Raw genomic sequence first — 12,160 nt, 5'->3', positions numbered from 1 at the left:
TGTTCAAACTACTGCACAATTGCACTCATCTCACATGCTCACAAGGTAATGCTCAAAATTCTCCAACCTAGGCTTCAACAGTATATGAACTGAGAACTTCTAGACATACAAGCTGGATTTAGAAAAGGCAGAGGAAGCAGGAGATCAAATTGCCAACATCCGTTGGATCATAGAAAAAGCAAGAGAATTCCAAAAAAAAAAAAAAAAACCTGCTTCATTGACTACACTAAAGCCTTTGTGTGGATCATGACAAACTGTGGAAAATTCTTAAAGAGATGGGAATACCAGACCACCTTACTTGCCTCCTGAGAAACCTGTATGCAGGTCAAGAAGCAACAGTTAGAACTGAACATGGAACAATGGACTGGTTCCAAATTGGGAAAGGAGTGTGTCAAGGCTGTATACTGTCACCCTGCTTATTTAACTTAAATGCAGAGTACATCAAAAGAAATGCCGGCCTGGGTGAAGCACAAGCTAGAATCAATATTGCTGGGAGAAATATCAATAACCTCAGATATGCAGATGACACCACCCTTATGGCAGAAAGTGAAGAGGAACTAAAGAGCCTCTTGATGAAAGTGAAAGAGGAGAGTGAAAAAGTTGGCTTAAAATTCAACATTCAAAAAACTAAGATCATGGCAAGTCCAGTCCCATCACTTCATGGCAAATAGATGGGGAAAAAGTGGAAACAGTGACAGATTTTATTTTCTTGGGCTCCAAAATCACTGCAGACAGTGACTGCAGCCATGAAATTAAAAGACGCTTGCTCCTTGGAAGAAAAGCTATGACAAACCTAGACAGCATATTAAAAAGCAGAGACAACGAGATGGTTGGATGGCATCACTGACTCAATGGATATGAGTTTGAGCAAGCTCTGGAAAATGGTGAAGGACAGGGAAGCCTGGCATGTTGCAGTCTGTGGGGTGGCAAAGAGTCAGCTACGACTGAGCAACTGAACAACAAGACCAAGGGAACAAGATAGACAGCTCAGAGATAAACCCACACATCTATGGGTACCTTAGTTTTGACAAAGAAGGTAAGAATATACAATGGGGCAAAGATAGTGTCTTCAATAAGTGGTGCTGGGAAAACTGGACAGCCACATGTAAAAAAAAAAATGAAATTAGAACCCTTCCTAACATCATACACAAAGATAACCTCAAAATGGATTAAAGACCTAAATGTAAGACCAGAAACTATAAAACTCCTAAAGGAAACACAGGCAGAACACTCTGACATAAATCACAACAAGATCCTCTATGACCCACTTCCTAGAATAATAGAAATAAAACAAAAATAAACAAGTGGGACCTAACTAAAACTTAAAAGCTTTTGCACAGCAAAGGAAACTATAAACAAGGTGAAAAGTCAACCCTCAGAATGGGAAAAAAATAATAGCAAATGAAACAACTAACAAAGGATTAATATCAAAATATACAAGCAGCTCATAGAAGTCAACACCAGGAAAAAAAAAACCCAATCAAAAACTGGGCAAAAAAACCTAAACAGACATTTCTCCAAAGAAGACATACAGATGGCTAATAAACACATGAAATGCTGCTCAACATCGCTCATTATTAGAGAAATGCAAATAAAAACTACAATGAGATATTACCTCACACCAGTCAGAATGACCATCATCAAAAAAATCTACAAACAATAAATGCTGGAGAGGGTGTGGAGAAAAGGGAACCCTCTTGCACTGTTGGTGGGAATGCAAATTGATACAACCACTATGGAGAACAGTATGGAGATTCCTTAAAAAACTAGGAATAAAACTACCATATGACCCAGCAATCCCACTACTGGGCATATACCCTGAGGTAAACCATAACTGAAAAAGACACGTGTAACCCAAAGTTCACTGCAGCTTTAGTTACAATAGCCAGGACATAGAAGCAACCTAGATATCCATCAACAGATCAAAGGATAAAGAAGTTGTTGTACATATAAAGAATGGAATATTTAGTCAGCCATAAAAAGGACCACACTTGAGTCAGTCCTAATGAGGTGGATGAATCTAGAACCTATCATACAGAGTGAAGTAAGTCAGAAAGAGAAAAACAAATACCATATACTAACGCATATATATGAAAGACGGTATTGATGAACCTATTTGCAGATCAGCTATGGAGACACAGACATTGAGAACAGACTTATGGACACAGCTGGGTGGGGGAAGGAGAGAGTGGGAGGTATGGAGAGAGTAACATGGAAACATATATTATCATATGTAAAATAGATAGCCAATGGAAATCTGTTGTATGACTCAGGGAACTCCAACCAGGGCTGGATAACAACCTAGAGCAGTGGGATGGGGAGGGAGGTGGGAAGGATGTTCAAGTGGGAGTGGACATGGGTAAGCCTATGGCTGGTTCATGTTCCTCTTTGGTAAAAGCCAATGCAATACGGTAAAGCAATTATCCTTCAATTAATTTTTTTTTAAAAAAAATCAGAAAAAAATAAAATGTTTGGCTTCATAGAAGATACCTAGATTATAATACTTATGTCTGCATTCATTCTGTTGACATTGTCTGAGTTCAAGCATGTGAAGAAGAGCTGATGTCACAGAGATATGTCATCAAAAAAAAAAAACTCAGTATTTTAATTGGTCTTTTAGATAATGGTGGATATTTTTCTTCAATAGGACACCAAAACTCAATAAGTGGTGGTTCCTTGATGTGGACTCCAAAACACTATCAATAAACTTTTTTTCTTGACCATGCTGCAAGGCTTACAGGATCTTAGTTCCCAGACTAGGATCTGAACCCAGGCCCTTGGCAATGAAACACCAAGTCCTAACCACCAGACCACCAGGGAATTCCTTCAGTGAATTTTTTATAGTCTGCTACATTAAAATACACTGGTCTCTCTTGCACTTTGGATGAATCATTTATCCTTGCATGATTTTAACTCCATATAGGTCAACCAGAAAATATTAGTGCACTGAGTAATGAAGGTCTTTAAATGCTGACACATTTCACTATATTATAGCAACAAAAAAAGCACATTAGTTGTTATCACAATCCATTTTATCAGAAGGGCTTCCCTGGTGGCTCAGATGGTAAAGAATCTGCCTGCAATGCAGGAGACCAGGGTTCAATCCCTGGGTTGGGAAGATCCCCTGGAGAAGGAAATGGCAACCCACTCCAGTGTTTTTGCTTAAAGAATTCCATGGACTATAGTCCATGGGGTCACAAAGAGTTGGGCACGACTGAGCAACTTTCACTTTCACTTTTCCTGGCACCAGCTTGATTTGTGCTCAGGTGCCAGCAGTTTACTCACCAGAGTGAAATGGCAACCCAGAGGAAGAGGCCAAGGATGTCTTAGTATTATTATGAAAATAGTTCTGACCTCACAGATCCCTGGAAAGTTTCTCAAGGCCCCAAGGGGGTCTGTGAAAAACAGTTTGATAACTCCTGCACTAAATATATGTTAGTTATGATTATTCATGCTCAGAAACAAGGGGAGGCCTTTATAAGCTGCCACACAGAGGGAGAGCACAACAACTGAAAGATTCCAAGAGAAGAATGATGTTCCTAGACTTCAAAGAAAAGGGTTTGAGGGGGATTCAAGAGCTAGTAGAAATGGAGTGATCACCAGAAACAGAAAGTTACCAGGTGAGAGAACTTTTTCTCTCTGATAGCACAGGGGGATATCACACAATCTAGAAAATCAGAACCAATTTGTCAACCAAAGCCCTCAGCTACATATATCATTACCAGAAACAATGGACTGGAAAACAGAAAGGATTTTTAAAAGAAAAAAGTGGATTAGAACATTAACAAATGCAAGGACAATGACAAACACAAGGTTCTTAGGTAAATTAGATAATATGCAGAGGCAAAAATTTTCCAAAAGAGTTTCAGACTATAAAAAAATAAATAAATGAGGTGGGGGAGAGTAAACCCTGTAAGATAAATACATTATCTTCCCTACAAGAGTTCTATTACGTAATAGAAGAAAGAGCAGTGGAAATAATGAAAATTAAAATGTTGGAAAAGTATTTAATAATTTTTGACATAATTGCTGAAGCTGAAACTCCAATACTTTGGCCACCTCATGCGAACAGTTGACTCATTGGAAAAGACCCTGATGCTGGGAGGGATCAGGGGCAGGAGGAGAAGGGGACAACAGAGGATGAGATGGCTGGATGGCATCATCAACTCGATGGACACGAGTCTGAGTAAACACCGGGAGTTGGTGATAGATAGGGAGGTCTGGCGTGCCACGATTCGTGGGGTCGCAAAGAGTCGGACACGACTGAGCGACTGAACTGAACTGAAAGGGATATTAGACCTCCCTGGTGGCTCAGATGGTAAAGCGTCTGCCTATAATGCAGGAGACCCAGGTTTGATCCCTGGGTTGGGAAGATCCTCTGGAGAAGGAAATGGCAACCCACTCCAGTACTCTTGCCTGGAAAATCCCATGGATGGAGAAGCCTGGTGAGCTACAGTCCATGGGGTTGCAAAGAGTCAGACACGACTGAGCAACTTCACTTTCTCTTTTCAAAGGGATATTAAGAGCTCTGGGTCTATTACATGAAAAATTAAAAATATAAAGAAAACAAGGTGACCTTACAAGAGGACAAATAATAACTTATAATAACAAATAATAACAAAATATAACTTCTTCAAATATTGTTGGAGAAATCTAAAGAAGATGAAGTGTTGTGGTATTGGTTTTCTATTGCAGCCATACAAAATTAGCACCAACTTAGTGGCTTAAAAAGCACAAACAGTATCTTTACAGTTTTGAATGTCAAAAGTCTGAAATGGTCTCACTGGGTGAAAATCAAGGTATCACCAGGGTTCTGAGCCTCCTGGAGGCTCTATGAGAGAATGTTTCCCTGTCTTACCAGCTTCAAGAAGCTGCTTCCCAGGTGGCTCTAGTGGAAACAACCTGCCCGCCAATGTGGGAGACATAAAAGATGCAGGTTCGATCCCTGGGTCAGGAAGATCCCCTGGAGAAGGGCATGGCAACCCACTCCAGTATTTTGCCTGGAGAATCCCATGGACAGAGGAGCCTAATGGGCTAAAGCCCCTAGGATTGCAAAGAGTCAGACACGACTGAAGCGACTTAGCACGCACACACAGAAGCTGTTTCAGAGCTGGCTAGTAACCCCCCACTCCAGTTTCAAAGCTCCAGCACTCCTCCCCACATTGACTCACTCTGACTTCCTCTTCTGCCTCCCTCTTCTACATTTAAGACCTCGGACAATGGGCCCAGCCAGAAAATCCAGAATAATCTCCCCTATTTTCAGGTTAACTGATTGGCAACCATAATTCCAGCTGTTACCTTAATTTCCCTTTACTGTGTAATGGAATGTATTTCGAAGTTCCAAGGATTAGGATGTGGGCATATTTGGGGGACAGGTGTCATTATTCTGCTATCACAGGCTTAAAATAAGAAAGATCACTTACTGGATTAAAAAATAAAATCTAAATCTGTTGCAGTCAACAGTCACACTTGCAACCAATGTCAAAAGTCAAACCAACTATAAGAAAGGAGACAACACAGGTTTATCATTATTGAGTAAGGAAAAGAGAAGCAATTTACTAGTAATTTGATAAATTAAGATTTCAAAGCAAAAAGCATTCAAATGATGAATAAGGAAAATCTAAATAATGAAAACCTAACAGCATGACCATAAGGTACGGAACTAATCTGACAATATTTTTTTAAAAATATATAGAAAGCACCATTGCCAGGCTTGGCACCAAGCAGGTAATACACAATAAATGTTAGTTTCCTTTCTTAGATAATGACTAAACCAAGGATGGAACAGAATTAATACAGAATATTTAAAATACAACTAAACAACTGAAACATCAATATGCCCAGACAGCTGCCAAAGCAAAGCTCAGAGAACATGTATCCACTTGAAAAGTGTAAATCAAAGCAAAAAAGAAAAGAGACAAAAGGAAAACCAGAGAACTGAGTTCCTCTCCAAGAATTTTAAGGGAAAAAAAGCAAAGAAGCCAAAATATGGAAATAATAAAAGTAGAAGTAGAAATGTGGAACCAAAATGAAATCAATAAGTAACATGAATAGCTGGCTCTTTGAAAAAACAAACAACTCCAGAGTCAATCAAATAAAACATATTAATACCATCAGAAATTATAAAATGTTGAATTTATACACGTTTCTAATTGGGAAGAAAAAGAATAGTATCTCAACAATACCAATACATTTAAACCCAAGAGAAAAAGATGACTGCCTATTAAATAGGAAATTTCAAAGCTTATTGGCAGGAAGAGATTATGACATAGCAGTATCACAGTGATAGGAAAGTTTACTTTTTAAAAAAAGTCTAAACTTTGGAAGGTGAAAGATTCAGGAGACGCATGATGGTGACAGTTGCACAACAATGTGAACATACTTAATGCCACTGACTTGTACAGATAAATATGGTTAAAACACTATGTTCTATATCCTGTGACTCTTACCACAATAAAAAGTCATTAAAAATAAAAAAAATTAAAAGCCTAAACTAGTATGTTACTTTTCAAGAAACTTTCAGACCAGAATCCAAGTATAAAAACAGACTGCTCAATTCTCCACCAATCAGCAAATGGAGGTTCCAGTGGATATTCTGGCACCGAACCACCACTTCCTCAATTTCACTCTTCCAATTACACCTTGAAAATGGATTTACTACACTCTCATCTGAATCTGTAATGCCAATACAAGATCATTAAGTATAGTCACATGAGTCAAACTACAAAGCTAGTATCCTCTCTGAGATGTACACGGAGCTCTCTGCTTAAAGGCTCAAATCCCCTCTCTCCACCTTGGAGTGAGGGGAAAAGGATTTAGGGATGGAGGAAATATACCAAGTAAAGAGAGGACACTGTCAGTATAAAGTTTTATAATTTTTTTTCTACAAGTCAAAAGAATGCAACTGGACTCATACTTTTCTTCCAGTGAAAGCCACTGGCTTTACCTGGAGCAGGCACACACACACACATACATGCTCTGGGTGACACATCCCTGTGAGCACCTGTCTATAACTTCAGAGAATGGCTCCAATTGACAAGCTGCTGACACTCTCCCAACATTTAAAGGAACTGTGCCTCTTACACTGAGCAGAATCTTACAAAATTTAGTCATTTACTGGCAAGAACACACAAAAGCCAAATAAAAGCTAATGACTCTTGAGGAGGATTAGATAGAGCCCAGGCCTGTGGCAACTGTTTCCCAGCTTTGTGGTTGTGGGGTGGGGGTCACTCTCTCCACACTAGATTGCTCATATATCCACTCATTAAGATAAGGGGATAAGAAAGTCCCTGTAAATGATGAATTTTACCTCTAGTATGACCAAAGAAACCAGTTGTAACAAGCTCACTTAGCAATCATTTTACTCACTATTAGGTCACAGGTGACAAAGTACAAATCGTCAGTTAAATAGAGCCTATCTCCAGAGTTCAGGGATTTCATCTTAAATTCTAGTCTCCTTGTAGAGGTATGGCCTATGATCAGGCGACGCAGTTGGAAACCCCAAGCTCAATACTGGGAAGCTTCACTTCCAAAGTCCTAGGAAACTATCTAAAATGCCTCTAATCCACTGTCTCTCTCCTATAACAGTGTTCCCAATGACTCATATCTCTCTGTAGCCAACACTCTACACATTTATCGAACCCCTCACCATCCTGCACTTCAAAGAACTCGTACCCAAGAAAAATGTGTGTGTGTAATTAGCAAGTAATGGGAATGATATTTTCAAAACCAGAAATTCTGCATTCAAGTGAGACTGGTCTCATTTAAACAGTTCCCCTGGGAGGCAGGGCATTAATCCCACTTCAGGGCTCAAGTCATCTTTGGACCTTTCCTCCTGGACTCACCTTGAGAACCCACAGTCTGTTCTTTTGAATACCCTCAATGGTGCCAAATCTTCACTGACAGTGGATTTTTAGAAATGGCCAAAAGTCAGTCAGAGCTAAGTCTAGTGAATAGGAAGTGTGATCAAACTAATTGGCACTATTTTGGTTAACCAATTGTATATGATTATAAAGCAGTGAGATAGATTTTCTTAGATGATTTGCTTCAAAGGAAAATTTCAGATGAGTAACAAGGGGTATGAGCAATGCAACAGGTATATATTTACCTTTTCCCTAAGTGACTTCTTTGAAAGATAACACTCATTTGGATGTGTCAGCTCAAACACAAGGTTTGCTTTGTTTAATTACCACTCATAAATAAAAGGCTCCTTAGTATATTGGACCTACTGTGCCATGATTGGGGTGGGGGGCGTGTCACTAAATTAGAGGGGGGGGGCATGCATGGTCTACCCAAAAGAGCAAAGGCTTCAGAAGGAGATCAACCTCTTAGAATCCTGACTTGGGCCCTTGCTGCCTGTGTGGCTTTAGGGAAGTCACAAGCTGAGACTCTACAAAACAAGGCTGATATCAAACTCACAGGGCTGCTGGAAAGATTCAAGATAATGGGTGCAGAGTACTGACCTTGTGCCTGACACATGGTAGGTGTCGCATAAGTCATAGCTATTATTAACAATAACCTCACTACAATCAACAGGGTTTTCTTACTATAGGTAATCTGAGATGACAGAACGACAGATAAACATACATTTGGGAGGTTAAGAGTTCATTAACAGTACCAACATACACTCACCACTGATGCATCTGAAGCATCATTGAAAAAAAAAAAAAAAACAGTAGTGTGCCAAAAATATTTACAGGAATTGTGAGCACTATGTAGATAGAGTATTTTAAAATAACATGATGGGCGTTGTCTGCAATGCCCCTACCACATTGACCTTTCACCACTGTCTTAACACACCAGGCCTTCCCATGACCCTGCGCCTCTGCATACTTCATCCCTCCTAAGATATCCTCCCTGCCCTCTGGTCTGACAAAAGCCTATAAGTCTATCCTTCAGGACCAGGCTGTGGAACCCTCCCTGTTGAGCTAGACAGAATTCATTGCTCTGCCCCTCGTGTTCCCACAGCATATGGTTCTTAGGTTCCTGTCCCTGGAACGCCTCATCCTGTGTGAATTTTAATCTGTTTCCATTTCTGCATCTTCTGCTGGGCTTGAGGAGCGTGGCGAGGGACCATGTCCCATTCACAATTGTACTCTGAGCACCCAGCACATCTCTGGCTTGCAGTAGGCACCAGGGAGATGTTTGATGAAGGAATGCTTTACTATACTTTACAAACACCTCTTAAAGGCCAGGCAGCTCCCTTTTGTTAATTACCAGCAAGCTTTAACCTCTGTAACTAAAAAGAAGCTCATGATCAACCAGTTCTGAGCCAGATGCAACGAGGCAGAAGGTCAGCTGGCACTCCTGCACATCTGAGTGTTGACAGCTGTGAATCATTCTGTCCGTGCCATTTCCCAGAGCGTTGGCAATACAGCAGCGGATTCAGACTCACCAAGATCAAAAGGCTGGAAAGGAGATTTGGAGTCATGGCCCTTGCCTTGACTATTGACAGTGACTATTCCTGTGACATACACAATCTGCAAAGTCAAGGCAGCCACAGTCGGCTTGGTGTCACGGTGTTTCCAGCTCTCCGATGGAAGGGCTGCATTCTGAAGGAGGGAAGGGGGTGAGAAGAAAGAGAACCAGGCCGCAGACCATGAGGAAGACAGTGACTCTGCAGAGTGAGTCGTTCATTCATTCATCCATCCCTCCCACAAACACTTTCTGAGCCAGGTAGGCAGGCGACCATAAAGCACAAGTCCCTGCCCCGACAGAGCTACAGTTACCTTTTCACAGGGCAGGCAGGCATTAATCAAACAAGCAAACAGACAAACACAAGGGTCCAGGTGAGAGCATGGAGGAGGAGCACAGCACCCTATGCACGGGGGTACAAACAGGGCTCAATGGGCTGGTCCGGGAAGGCAAAAAAGCTGCTCTCAGCAAGCAACAAGTGAGCTGAGATCTCAAGGAGAAACAAGGGTTCACTAGGTCAGGAGGAGAGGGGAACATTCCCAGCAAAGAGAACAGTGTGTGCCAAGGTGCTGGGCTAGGAGGCAGGTGTGGAATGGGCTCTGAATCCCAGGCAGGGGGCAAAGCTGGAGGCCCTGGCACAAGCCCTCAGTTCGCTCGCGAGCTCTCTGGCAGGTCCTCCTTGGCATGCAGCAAGACTAAAAATGACAGAACAGTGTCAAAAACAAGGTGTGCCCATGAGACATAACACACTACCAGCTGAAAACCGGCAGCTGCCAACATGAGCTGGCCACCGTCTCAGCAGTCTCTGCCGTGAGAAAACAATGCTCACTTCCACTGACCCACCACACCTTTACACTTCCCAGGGAGTTGTGCATCTCAATCCCAGGAAAACTAAAGGGCTGACAAATATGGTGATGCTTACCATAAAGCTGTTTAGATAGCTGGTGCATGGGTGTGTGCTAAGTCGCTTCAGTTGTGTCTGACTCTTTTAGTGACCCCATGGACTGTGGCCCACCAGGCTCCTCTGTCCATGGGGATTGTCCAGGCAAGAATACTAGACTAGGTGGCCATTTCCTCCTCCAGCAGATCTTTCAAACCCAGGGCTCGAACCTATGTCTCTTAGGTCTCCTGCGATGGCAGACATGTTTTTACCACTAGTGCCACCTGGGAAGCCCTTAGATAGCTGGTATTTGATTATAATTTTCATGTGCAAATTCTGGGGGACAAGGGGAGAAGCTATGGAAAAAAAGTGGTTAAGGACATTATCTGTGCAGCACGGTTTTGTTTCGGCAACTGTTAGTTTGATCACTCCAGGCAACCCTTTGTAGCTTTAGAAAGCTCTTGTCACCTTGCAAAATTGTCCTGGAGCTTTCTATTTGTAAAGTGCTTTGCAACCAATCATTAAATTGGCCCCCCTATTCTGCTATGGATAAAATAGATAAGTGGCCCAAGGACACAAAACAATTCAGATCTTATCGTTCTCATCACCATCGCCAAATGGTTTAAATACACAAGGCCTATCCAACTCTGCTATCCCGGAGAGCAATGCTAACCCCTACCTAGGAGCAGCAGAGGAAGGCGGTGCATGTAGTCAGTTCTCTGCTACTTGCTCTCAACAAGCTCCTCTATGCAGAGCATCTTGAAGGCCAACAGTGATAATGACTGCACTGGGATGGGCACACTGGCACTTCAGACTAGACAGAAGATGAACAGGACAGTGCTCAAAGAGGAGTAAGAGTGCTCAGGAAGTCACAATGGCTCGCAGCTTAAAATGTCACCATCCCTAAGGAGATGGCACTCCCAACACACACACACACACACACACACACACACACTCATCCTCTATCTCTCCCCCAAGACTTCCCTGCATCCCCCACAAGCAGCCTGGACAGTGGTCTCTCCTGGGCTGCCACAGTACAATACTGCACACTGCCATAAGTCGTCTATTTCCCTGCCCTTCTCCATTCCCATGGGCCCTCCCAGCATCTGAAACCCCCAGACCAGAACCCAGCATAGGAAAGGTTCATCGAGTGCGTGGCTTCCAACCAGTAAATATGAGAGACACGGCACTCCCTTCACAGGGCAGTGGACTTCAGAGATCAGCTAGACCAACTCCTTATTTTTCACATAAGCAGAGAAGCCCCCAGTTACATATGGCCTGGTCTCCAATCCAGGTCTTTGGGCTCAGTTTAGTTCCACATTTTACAAGTGGCTCCTATGCGTGTCAGACACAACCGGGCCTGTTGGGAATAGAGAACTGAGCAGGAGACCGTCTCTGCTTTAGGGAGTTCACAGTCTGGGGAGGTAAGAGAGTTACAGAACACTTAGGCAAGTGCAAGGAGAGGCGCTCGACTCCTTAGCCTGAGTGCCTTCCATCCTGTCCACTCGCTAGTCCCCATCCGGGAAACAGAACGGCAATATCTACTTCCTGCAAATAAACATATAATCAAGACTGCTGAGACAACACTCACGGAAAATTGTCAGGTTTACCCCCCAGAAAGCATTACGTAAGGTCCCGCCATACCCTGACACGGACTCCAAGGATTCAACAGTATTTCAGATATCAGTTCCACAAAGAAGCAAACAAGCGAGGTATGGGCAAACGTCCAAGGCAAACCTCAAGGGCTGGGAGGAACTGGAGGAAACAGCTGGGGTGGGGGGTGGGGGTGTCGGGTCAAGTGAAGCGGCCCTGGCCTGGGGAACGGAGGCAGGCAGTGGGTGCCAGAAGATGGAGTGGTGAGAGGGA

General features: G+C 42.5%; 1 protein-coding gene and 1 non-coding gene across 2 annotated transcripts in view; one reads left to right on the top strand and one right to left on the bottom strand.

Moving 5' to 3' along the window:
• Nucleotides 1-12,160, bottom strand: part of TMEM185A (transmembrane protein 185A) — a 51,174-nt gene that overhangs the window by 38,533 nt on the left and 481 nt on the right. The window lies entirely within an intron of this gene.
• Nucleotides 4,301-4,372, top strand: TRNAY-AUA (transfer RNA tyrosine (anticodon AUA)). Its single transcript has one exon. It is a non-coding gene; the product is annotated as a tRNA-Tyr (tRNA).

The sequence above is a fragment of the Odocoileus virginianus genome, unplaced genomic scaffold, assembly GCF_023699985.2.
Source record: "Odocoileus virginianus isolate 20LAN1187 ecotype Illinois unplaced genomic scaffold, Ovbor_1.2 Unplaced_Scaffold_7, whole genome shotgun sequence".
Lineage (NCBI taxonomy): Eukaryota > Metazoa > Chordata > Mammalia > Artiodactyla > Cervidae > Odocoileus > Odocoileus virginianus.
The sequence above is the reverse complement of the archived record's forward strand: the minus strand, read 5'-3'. Positions and strand labels throughout refer to the sequence as shown.